Genomic DNA, 13,420 nt, shown 5'->3' on the forward strand with positions numbered 1-13,420 from the left:
AGCATTCCAGATCCTGGGAGCCATTCCAGAGAAGGATCGGTTATACGTTTTTTTCTTGGCAAAATGTTGTGGTTTCAGTAGAAGATTCTTGGAGCTTCTGGAGGCTCTATTCCTAGCAGAAAGTACCAGTTTCTGAACTAGATATCTCGGAGAATTGTAGTGTAAGGCATTGTGTGTGATACATGCGATTTTCAGATGATTTCTAGCTTCAAACGGGAGCCCGTTGAGGGCTCTAAGGTCAGGAGAGATGTGAGAGGTTATTTTTGAACCTGTGATGAGTCTCGCAGGTGAATTGTTAGCGGCTCTTAGGGGGGCTGTCATCGACCTTGGGAGGCTGCCTAGGGTTACAGCCCCATATTCCACTCTTGGGAATACTAGGGCTTGAACTGCATGTTTAAAGTTGTTTGCTGTCAGGAAGGGTTTCAGTTTTCGCAGCGTGTACATGTGGAAATGTTCTCCTTTTGTGGCGGCGCTGATATGCTCCTGCATCTTTAAGTTACAATGAATTTGCTGTATGATGTTTCATTATTAACATTTACAGTTCTATTGCAGAAATACATTCTTCTTTTTCCAAATTCATAACATGTAGCAATAACGTATTTATGTTTACTTTCTTTTACCACTGATCAATGGAACTATTTATTGGAGCAGTGTAGGTGACTAATTATATTTCTCCCTTTTGCAATGCATTGAACAGGATAGGAAGGCAGTCATTGTTGCATCCAGTCACAAACTCAAGCACACCCTGATACAGACACAGATACATCCATGCACACACTAATGGCATATATTGATATACTGAACCTCACACTTATGTATACACTGACACATCCACACAGAGTGAAACATAGACTTGCACACCCAGTAACAAACTCATTCTTACACTTGTACACCCAGGTACACACTAATTCACACACTGAGACACACAGGCACACACTGATGCATAGAGTATGATATCCAGGCACCCACTGATTTACACAGTCATACATCTAGGTAGACACTGTTGTATACCCTGAAACACCCAGGCATACACGTACACACCCTGCCACTAACTCATACATATATTGACACACCAATACACATACTGGTACAGTTGCGTAGTCCCTTAAACACTCACTTATACATACACCCAGATACCTAGGACCCACTCATATATATATAGTAAGACAGTCAAACAAATACATTGATGCATTCACTATCTCACTGAGATACTCACTGATACATACACTGAAGCATCATGAAACATTATCTAATGCATACAGACTTACCCAAAGACACACTACCACATTCACTGATATACTCACTCACTGATATGTATACTGAGACACCCAGGGTTACGATAATACATATACTGGCACACCTACATGCACACTGATACATGCACTGACATGATTAGACACTTAGTGAGTAATACATACACTGAAACACCCCTAGACACATGCATACACGTACTGAGAAAGCCAAGCACATACACTAATGCATTTACTAATTCACTCAGACACACACACATAAACACACTTAGATATCCCAGTACATACTCATACATATACTGAGACACCCAAGCAGAAATTGATGCATTAACAGACACAATCACTCGCTCGCTCATACACACTCTGACAAACCCTAGGACTTACTTGTACATACACTGACACACCCATGGAAACACTGATGGATTAACTGACATATATACATTCTCAGTCACTCATGCACATACACACTCTGGCACACCCTAGGACTCACTAATTCATACACTGATGCAGCCATGAACACACTGGTGCATACACTGGCAAAATCAGCTACTCACTCATGTGCATACCAACGCACTCTGAGACTCACTCATACATACACTGACACACACAGGAATGCACCAATCCATTCACTAACTCATTCACACAGTTACTCATACACACCCTAAGCCAGCCCAGGATTAACCAATCCATACACTGACACACCCATGGACACATTGATGCATTAACTGACATACTCACTCACTCACTCATACACAATCTGAGACACCCTAGAACTCACTTATACATATACCGATACAGTCATTAACACACAGATGCATTCACTGACAAAATCAGCCACTCACTCATACACACACTGAGACACTCTGGGACTCACTCATATATACACTGACACACCCATTAACACATCAATTCATTCACTGTGACATTCACACAGTTATTTACATACACTCTGACACACCCTAGGACCTACTAATGCATACACTGATTCAGCAATGAACACACTGATGCATGCACTGACAAAATCAGCCACTCACTCATACGCATACCAAGGCACTACAGGAGTCACTATCCCATAAAGTGACACACCGTGAACACACCAATCCATTCACTAACACCTTCACACAGTTACTCATACACGCCCTGAGACACCCTAGGACTAACTAGTACATACACTGACACACCCATTGTTACACAAATTGATTCACTAACATACTCAAACAGTTGCTCATACATACCCTGAGACACGCTAGGACCCACTAATACACACACTGACACACCCATGGACACACTGATGCATTAACTGACATATTCAGACACTCATTGTACACACTCTGAAACACCCTAGGACACACTGATACATACACTGATGCATCCATGGACACACTGATGCATTCACTGACAAAATCACCCACTAACTTGTACACACACAGAGACACCCTGGGACTCACTAATGCATACACTGGCATACCCATGGACACACCAATCCATTCACTAAAATATTCACACACTCACTCACAAACACACTAAGATACTGTTGGACTCACTGGTACATACACTCACACACTCAAGGATACACTGGTGTATTTACTGACATACTCATCAACTCACTCATACACAAAGTGCGACACCAAATAACTCACTAATACATACCTTGACACACCAGTGGACACAGTCATGCATTAAATTACATGCTCAGACACTTACTCATACATACTGTGGGATAACCTAGGACTCAATGAAGCATACACTGACACATACGTATACTCACTCATACATACAAACTTGCACCCTGAGAATTACTGATACATATACTAGCACACCCATGAAACCTATCAACATACAAAGAAAAGTACACAAAAATAATAAAGTCAGACAAAGCTCTCTATTTCAGTAAATGGTGGTTCTAAGAAGAAAACATTTTTTATTTATTTTATTTGGTTTATTTATGCTTCAAATCTTTCAAACTGTTGTAAAAAATTAAATGCAGAAACTCTGCATTTTCAAAACACAACAGTGTTGTAGAACTTGATGTATTAAAAGAAAACAAAAAAACACTAACAATGGTGTTTCTTCACCTGAACATAAAAGTTTGTAACATTCTTCACAGCAACAAGATTGCTGCAGGTGAGGCAATCAGTTGCCATGCCCCGTAATCCTAGGCATGTAGATAGAATGGTGATTTCTGCAGGTCCTGATGTTCCAGGGGTGGCATCTCTAGAAATAGCATCTCTCTCCCTAATTTTCTGCATATACACTCTCTCTTGAATAGTGCAGGGATGCTTCCAGATACTGGAAGCTCCATGGCTGTATTTCTTCGCAGTGCCTTGGGAGAGCTCCTTGGTGCATTGTTTGCATTTTACAAATCGAGCAGACACCTTTTTTTACCACTAGCTAATGAAAAAAATTGCCACACCTCACTTTCTGTTTGGAAGTTGTTGGTATTTCTTCCTCCTCTTCTACTTCTCAAATGATGGCACGTTCGACAGGTGGAGGAGTACATTCAGCCTTGTTTAAATGTGTCTTGCAAGGTAGAGAAACAGGAGATGTTTCACACAAAACAGCCAGAAAAAGAATAACTGTTTTGGGAGTGGTCCTGGTTAAAAATAGGTGTTGTTCAATATTAACCAATCAAATGGGAGAGTTTGATTTTCAGATTGAGCAGACAATGGGTCCAGATCCGCAGATTTGGGTGTCTACATAAATCATTAAAGTGTTTTTTTTTATTAATACAGAATATATGGGAGGTATTTTGGCAAATATGTCCACCCTTATGGTAAATTTAGAAACAGTGACTACTATATACATTAAAAATGTATTTGAAGCTTTGATGAATCCGCGCTTCGGAAGAGTGGGCCTTTCCAATCACGTAATCGGAATGAGAATCATAGAGTTTTGCCTGTCTGTGTTTGCAGTACCACGGAGGAACCAGGGTTAGAAAAAAAAAAAGATATTTCTTCTCATGACAACTAACACAGTACTGCAGCAGAACTCTTCAAAAGCAACTCTCCTATCGTAATCACCAAATCACCTCAACACCTTTAACTGAATTTGAGACAAACATATTGCTATAGCGATACTATTATCCTGTGTGATTCCTAATTTTACTAACCACTACCGACATCAAAGTGAATTTCAAAGTAAAATAAATCTATAAATTTTAGTAAAATCACTTGTGTCTAGTGGAAGTCACAATCATGTAGCACACATGATTAATTCAGCTAAAGCAAAAATGTACACCATCTAGAATATCTGGAGAGCTGACTGGGTTTCAGCTGTAGACATATTAAAGGTTCACTACACACAGTGAATCACCCACATAAACACTTAGATGTCTACTCACAAATATATACATTTACTCAAAAAGAAAGTCTACAACCTACACAACTACTAACACCTACAAATGTTTTTAAAACATCTCAAATTTAATTTAAAAAACTCAATGTAACAAGTATATTACAGTTAGAAAATAGAATTTAAATAACCTTAGAAATTGACTGAAAAAAGCAAAGTTTGCAGGAATGTTATAGTTAAGAAAAATAATTAAAAAAAGAAATTCACTGAAAAAACAAAGGTTACAAACATGTTACAGTTAGGAGATACCATTTAAACAACTTTGGAAATGAACTGAAAAAAAACAAAGGTTACAGAAATGTTATAGTTAGACTGACATTTCACTCATACAAAACCATAGAGATTCTGCTGTTTTAGATACCTGGACTGAATATAAATTATTCCCCTGCAAAACACTGTTAATTACCTCACATATAACATCACATTGTCAGTGGAATAACTGATGGCATCACTGATGATGTCACTCATAACAACATCCACAGAACCACTTACACACTGACTCAAATACCTATACAACCTCACTTATACACTGACTTGGATACCCACACAACCTCTCATACACCCACTCACACACCCATGAAATCATTCTCACACCCACTTACTCATCCAGAGCCACTCACATACCCACTCACTCATATATACAGCCACTCACACAGTCACTCCCTTGCACATACAACTACTCACCCAGCCACTCACTCACCTATAAACTCATGCACACTGACACTCACTCACCTATACAGCCACTCATATACCCACTGACTCATATATACATCTACTCAAACACCCATTCAGCCTCTCAACAGATCCACTCATAATCACACACATGCACACACAGCCATTTACATACTCATTCACATATCCATACAAGCACTCACACATCTACTCACTCACCCATAGAGCCACTCAACATTCATTCTCTAATTCAGCCACCCCTATACCCACTCCCACCTAACCAAGTATCCACTCAAACAGCCACTACTTATACATCCAGTCACTCACCCAAACAGTCACTCATACAGCTACTCAGTCAGCTATACAACCACTCACATACCCAGTCACACAACCAAGCAGCCATTCACACAGCCACCCAATCACCCATCCAGACACTCACACATCCAATCACTCACCAATACAGCTACTCACAAAACCACTAACTCACGTATACAGCTACTGTCACACCTACTTATTCACCCATACCCCTACTCATACACCCACGTATTCACCCAAACAGCCACTCACATACCCGCTCATATACCTATAAAGCCACTCACATACCCACATAATCACCAATAAGGCTACTCACACATCCAATCACTCACCCACACAACTACTCACACACTCATTGCTTCACTCATACAGTCTCTCACAACCTAATTCATGGATACACACAGTCATACAGCCACTCACACAGTATATGTTTGAAGCTGTATTACTGATTAGTCGAGTACTTATTATACTAATCTAATTTTTGCACTAGGTTAATATATATCTGTTACACTCATAAACTCTTAGTAAACACTCACTGGATGATATCATCAGTTAAGTCATTTGAGATGTCATCAGTGATGTCACTGACCATGTCATGAGTGATGTAATATGTGAGGTCATAAGCAGTGCATTGTGGGTGTGCTATTTATAGTTAGCTCAGGTAACTATAACTGCTGATTTATATTGTTGTGTACAAGTTAAACTTGAGCCTAACCATAACATGCCTTTGGTTGTTTCAGTACCTTTCTAAGGATAAAACAATATATATATATATTTCCTAACTATATCGTCCCTGTACCTCCAGTATGTGCCAGAGGCCTGTGTTGCATAGAGGTGGTCCAGGCCATTCCCCTTTTTACACCTCTCTGCAACACAGCTCTGTGGCGCTTACTGGAGGTACCTGGTGGGCTAGTTGGACCCCAGGGATCCTCAAGATTCAAAGGGACCTAATCCCCCAATTTAAAACATGCCACGGGTGTGTTTCCACAGTGGTGAATGGAGAGGCAGGGCCTGAGTTGATGTGTGCAAACATGCCCTGTGGCGCCTTTTAATTTGGGGAATTAATTTCCCTTCAATCCTGAGGGCCCCTGGAGGCCAACTAGCCCACCAGGTACCTCCAGTAAGTACCTGAGTCCTGCATTGAAGAGATCTGGTCCAGACATGTCCCTTTTTACATCTCTGCAATGCAGCTCTGTGGCGCTTACTGGAGGTACCTGGTAGGCTAGTTGGACCCAGGGACTGTCAGGATTCAAGGGGACTTATTCTCCCAACTTACAACGGTCACAGGGCGTGTTTGCACACATGTCACCTCAGCCCCCCTCCCTTCACCACTGTTCAAACGCGCCCGTAACACGTTTTAAGTGGTAGTTTTAATCCCCCTGCCCTATTATGTACTAGGGCTTACAGAGGAGGTCATGATAATCACAGGGTACCCCAACGCATTGGGTTCCCTAGTGTATGTAGGTGTTTTCACTGTATTCTAAGTATCTTTTAGTATACCACTGGCTCTAGGCCTGGTTAGTCAGAGTCAGTTACCACCAGTCCCCATCTGAAAAAGTTGTGGGCAAGGATGATTTTGTAGCAAGGCCACTTTCTGCTCTTCTGTTGGTTCTTTCTGCACATGTCTTGCTTCTTCCTGCACTTTTCTTCGTCTTTGTGGACTTCTGTTGCTTCTTTCTGCATTTCTTTTGCTTCTTTTGTTGCGTTTTTTCTTCTTTCTTCACATGTTCGACCTCTGTACGCATCGTTAGAAATTAGAATTTGAAAAACCTTTGCAATTCACTGAAAAAACGATAGGTTTCAGGCACGTTATAGTTAGAAATTAGCATTTAAAAAACCTTTGAAGTTCACAGAAAAAATCCATAGGTTTCAGGCACGTTATAGTTAGAAATTAGCATTTAAAAAACCTTAGAAATTCACTGAAAAAAACATAGGTTTCAAGGGTGATATAGTTAGCTGGACATTTCACTCATACAAAACCATAGTTCTGCTAACTATAACTCGCGCTCCTGCAATGGACTGCTAATGACGTCACGTATTACATCTCTCATGACATGGTCAGTGACATCACTGATGACATCACTGATGACATCTCAAATGACATCACTGATGACATCATCCATGTGATCAATTGATGCATCTTCTCACCCTAATATAACCTTTGATACACCCACTCTAAATTACAGACTGTCATTCTCAAAACCATAGACACTCCAACAGCAATAACTACATACACACTCACTGATTCTTAGGTTTACACACACATCCACTCACTCACCTGTACAGTCACTCGTACTTATGGTCACTCAGTACAGGACAATCACATGCACTCATTCACCTATGTAAAGACTCACACACCACCACTCATCCATAGAGGTACTCAAACACCTCGTCAGTCATGCAAATAATTTATCACACTGCCATTTACTCACCTATACAGTTATACACACTCCAGCTCAAATACTCATACAAATACTAGCACATTCGTACGCTTTTATACAATCACTGATACAAGCACACACCCAGCCGTACAGCCACTCTCAGAATCACACACTCTCACGTATAACCATTTATATACTTCAACACACATATATACTGCCTTTCACATAAGTAGTTACTCACACATGAACCACTGAGATATACATTCACTCAATAACACGGCCATATACTCAGTCACCCACCCATACAGTCCATCAAGATGCACTCCTGAAACCATGCTCCCAGTGAATCACCCACTCACACATCTATGCACAGAGTAACACACATCACATAAACACTCAGGCACCCACACAGATACTCGGACTACCAATCAATAACACATATAGACACTCGTGTAGCTGTTCACAATCCCATGTAGCCTGTTACACACCAACAGACAGATGGATACAGACATTCACACAGTTTAGTCACTAACCTATGCATTCAGTAAGATACATTTAATCACTCACTTATAGAGTCAGTCACGCACCTACTAAATCATCCATTCAGTCACTTAAACACCCACTCATTCTTCAATTGCCTTTCCCTATATATATTAAACATATTTAAACGTTACAGAGACACACAGTCACTGGATGATGTCATCAGTGATGCCATCAGTGATGTCATTTGAGATGTCATCAGTGATGTCACTGACCATGTCATGAGTGATGTACTATGTGACGTTATCAGCAGTGCATTGTAGGGGTGCGAGTTATAGTTAGCAGAGCTAACTATAACGGAGGAATTTCTATGTTTTTGTATGAGTGAAATGTCCAGCTAACTATAACACCCCTGAAACCTATGCTTTTTTAGTTTCATTCTACTAGGCCTCCCTAATCCTCTCACTTATCCCCTCAAGTCAGACCGGTGGCAAGCAATCACCCTAGCACTGGGCGAGGCCAAGCAAACACTACCAGCACGCTGGGGTACAGCAGATATTCCAAATAAGATGGACTGGTTCCACAAGATTTGGGAACTGGTAGGCATGGAGAAGATCACAGCTTGCCTCTCCCGTGCTTTACCCAAATTTGAGAAGATGTGGGGATCCACTGTTGCCTTTCTCTCCACAGAGTTCCTGGAACTTACGTGCCTGCGATACCTCCGGGTCCTCCGGATTACTAACTCTAGCATACCACCCGAGGTCCAACCCCAAGTAACACAAACAACTGACACAGGAATCCCCCAGACCCATTGAAGCGCAGAACACACCCAGACATCCTAACTATCCCTCTTCCTTTTCTAACATTTCTCATCTCTTGTTCCCTTTCAATTCTTCTTGCATATGCTCCCCTCCGGCCAGTGGATGTAGATGGTGGTTATTGTACATGCATATACCCATTTAAAACAATACAATTGATTTAAACCAAAAATTAATCGAGGGGTGCATGGGTTGCCCCTCAATAGGCATTTTAATGCCCCAGGGACCACCTGCTCCCCAGGGCATTCACAAAAAAAGACTTGTGCAGGCCGCGTGACCCCCGAGCCTCGGGGTCTCCCTCCTCCCTGGGGCTGAAGAAAAAAATATTGGGGCAGAGCTTGCAGAGCCCCCTGTTCCCCGGGGACCACATCTCCTCTGGGCTAAATTATTAGTAATGGAGGTCCTTACAGACCCCCTGAACCCTAGAGACCACCACCTCCTGGGGCCAAAATAACACTTTAACCCCTTCCATGCTGATGACGGCCCCCGGCCGTCATGCATCACGGCGGGCGTGTGCTGATGACGGCTGGGGGCCATCATGAACCCGCCCACTCTTCAAAACGGCCGCACAGGCACAGAATCGTGGCCGCGCCCAAGGGATTAAACTGAGAGGGGGCCACACGGCCCCCTTCTTGAGTCACACGTGGCCCTGGGTCCCACCAACTCCCCGGGGCTGGCTTGCAAACTAGAAAGGAAGGTGCCATGTAATCTCCTTCCAGGAGCCGTATATGACTCTGGGGACCATCACCCCCCAGGGCTGGCTCCTGCTACGCCCCATGGTGCCAACCCCTAGGCCATAGCTGTTTGCCCTGATTTGACAGGAACGTTGGCAGCTACTGCCAAGTGAGAGGAAGCACCAACTCCACTCCCAGAAGGCAAGAGCTGTGAAACCACTCCAGCTTGCTGAGAGCTGAGTTCTCGTCTGTTTCCCTGCCTACTGGTATGCTGGCAGAGAAACAGACGAAAGGACTGCTCTCACAGACAGGGAGCTGCATGTTAAGCAGCTCCCTGTCTGTGATAGCAATATCAGCTCCCACAGGAGATGGGGATCTGGCAGGGTACTGCAGGGGCCTTGAGGATCTCTCCACCGTACCCAACAGTGGTGACTGGATGCCCTTGATGGGCTCCACAATGAAAAGGCTGGGCCTTGGGAGATGGGTTCCCCGGGCCAAAATTGGCCAAAGGAGGAGGCCCCTCCCCAATTTGTTTGTGGCCAGGCCCCAGGGGAATGGGGTCCCCAGGGCCAAAATCAGTCTAGGGTGGGGTCTGTGCAGCTCCACTCCCCCCTATAATTAAGGCCAGACCCTGCATAACTTTTAAGTTAGCCCTGGGGAGGTGTTGGTCCCCAGGGCATATGAAAGCCCAAGGCAGGGTAGTCTGTGCGGCCCCTGGTAAAAATAAAGTCTCAGGAGGTGGCTGTCTCCATGGCTCTTGGAGCTAAATGGAGGGGGTCCCTGTGGCCCCCCTCCCTAATATCAGTAAAGCCCTGTGGAGGTGGTGGTCCCAGGGCATTTAAGTGGGGGGTAGAAAGAGCAGAGAAATGAGCAGGTAAGTCAAAATAGAGGGCAGGAAACCAGCAGAAAAGGCCAAACAGAGAGAAGATAAATTCGCAGAAAAGGCAAAACAAAGAGGAGAAAAACGAGCAGGAAAGGCAAAACAGAGCAGAAGAGAGAAAAGAGAGGCAAGAAAAATTAGCAGGAAAGGCAAAACAGAAGGCCGAAAAACAGGCAGAAAAAGGCAAAAAAAAGCAGAAGGCAGCAAAAAATAGAGCACTCACACACTCACACACCCACTCAAAGACCCAATGAGGCACTCATACACCCAAACCCACAAACCTACTCGAGGACTCTAGGATACCCACTCAAAGACCCACTTGGACACACACGTACAGACCCACTCAGACATTCACATACCCATTCACAGACCCACTCAGACTCACACACCCACTCACAGACCCTCTGAGAAATATATGGACTCACACACAGACCCACTCAGAAACTACTCCCAGTTAAGGGCTCCCTGTAAAGACTTTGGTATTATAACTGTTTCTCATGCTACCATTGATAAGCCTAGAAGGCTTTTGGCAGAATATGAGCTAGGTCACCCAGTGGATGAATATGTATCCCATGAGAACTAGATTGATGGTAACCCTTCTGAGGAGGATGCAGATTCCCTGTACTCGTAAACAGGTAGTGTAGCCCTCAGAGGAGGAGCTTGCTCTAGAAAGATTGGCCAGGAGATTATCTTTAGAAGCTGAACTCTTGATCATAAAGAAACAGAGAAAGGAGATAGGTCTAGGACCCATTTCTGGTGACGGCAATTTCATAACTTGGGAGAGAGAGGAATCTTTTGACCCAAAAATCCTCAAAGGGATTGTCCCCAAATATACGAGAGAGTTTGGGTCAGTAGAAAGGTAGCAAAGAAGCAATGAGGCTCTCTTTTGTGAGAATCGTTCTTAGGTAAATGCAGGGATAGACTTCTGATATTGAATGAGACAGATGCTAAGTCCTATGAGCTCATGAATGATACACTGATTGAGGCCTTTGGATTTACCACTGAAGCATATAGAATCAAATTCAGGAAGACTTGGAAAAACCCAGAAGCAGTCCTGGGTTGATTTTGTTGACTTTTCAGTTAAGACACCAGGTGGCTGGATGAAAGTTAACAATGTGAATGACTATGGTGGCCTTTAAAATGTAATCATGAAAGAGCACCTGTTGAGTAATTGTTGAGAGAAGTTACATCAGTTCCAGGTAGACTTAGGTTCACTTTCTCCTCAAGAGTTGGGGGAGAAGGCAGACCATTGGGTCAAAAAAGGGTGACCAAAACTACCACTGGTGGGATTAACCAAAAGAAAGAGGCCAAAATGACCTCCTAAAGGAAAGATGGTGACCAAAAAGATTAAAACAAAAATGAGTCTTCTCAAGGCCCCCAAACACCTGCTCAGGAGGGAGAGCTCAGAAACTCTTCACAGTCTACGGGTGAGTACCAGGGTAAGAACTGGGATCCCAAAAAGGCTCGATGTCATGACTGTCAGGCTCCGAACCTGAGACCTTAGCTGTAAAAACAAAAATAATGCATCTAGTACACCTGCAGTAAATACATTGGTTAGACTCCAGACGGGATCACATGTGGGCCCTGACTATGTCAGAGTGCCTGCAGAGGCAACTCTAGTCACAGAGAGTTGAGTGGATGTAGCTACCCTGACTGTCTGGCCCAGTAATCTGGAGAAATGTGGTTAGAGTTGAAGCTCTGCGAGATACTCGCGTCAGTGTCACCATGTTGACTAAGCAACAGGTATCATCAGACAAGTTCTTGCCTAGAGAGCCTACAGTCCTCAATGCTGACAATGAGGCTAAGGTACATTCAATGGTGTTGATGTCCTTAGAATGGGAAGGGGTTACTGGCCACAAAAGGGTGGCAGTATCTTCTGCAATGCCTGTACAGTGTCTGCTTGGCAATGATTTGGAGTCCTCAATATGAGCTGTGGTAGAAAGAAAACCCTAGGCAGCCAAACTGGAGATACCTTAATGGGTGTGTGTAAAAACAAGACCACAGTTTAGAACCCAGGGTGAAAAAGACGTTTTGGAGCCTAAAATTATCGACTACCATTCCAGGAGAAAGGGCAGAAAGTCTGGGAAAACCAGCATCTAAGCAGACAACACATCAAGTCTTGTCTTGCCAGGGAGAAGACTTAGAAGCTCCAGAGAGAACTGAAACCCAGGAGCTTGGGCCTTACATGGCTGAGCTCTTGGGCCCAGCGTGACCCTCTAGGGAAGATCTGTGCTAGGGGCTGAGGACCTGTCCCACTCTTGAAAGCCTGAGGCAGCAAGCTGCTGAGCAGGAAAACGGAGTTGTCAGTGGCTCGCATAGGACCTATTTGAAGGAGGAACTCCTTTACAGTGAGGCCAGAGATCTCAAACCTGGTGCCAAAAGGAGAGTGGTAGTGCCTCAGCAGTTCAGAGAGTTTCTCCTCATATTGGCCCATGACATACCACTAGCTAGGCATTCTGGCCAGAGAAAAATGTGAAGCAGGTTTGCGAAAGACTCCTGCTGGCCAGGTATGTCCCAGAAGGTGAAAGAGTTTTGAAAATCCTATACCTCCTATCAAGCCAGTGGCATGACAGGTGGCCACCTGAAGGACACCGTAGTT

This window comes from Lissotriton helveticus, chromosome 4_1 (assembly GCF_964261635.1).
Source record: "Lissotriton helveticus chromosome 4_1, aLisHel1.1, whole genome shotgun sequence".
Lineage (NCBI taxonomy): Eukaryota > Metazoa > Chordata > Amphibia > Caudata > Salamandridae > Lissotriton > Lissotriton helveticus.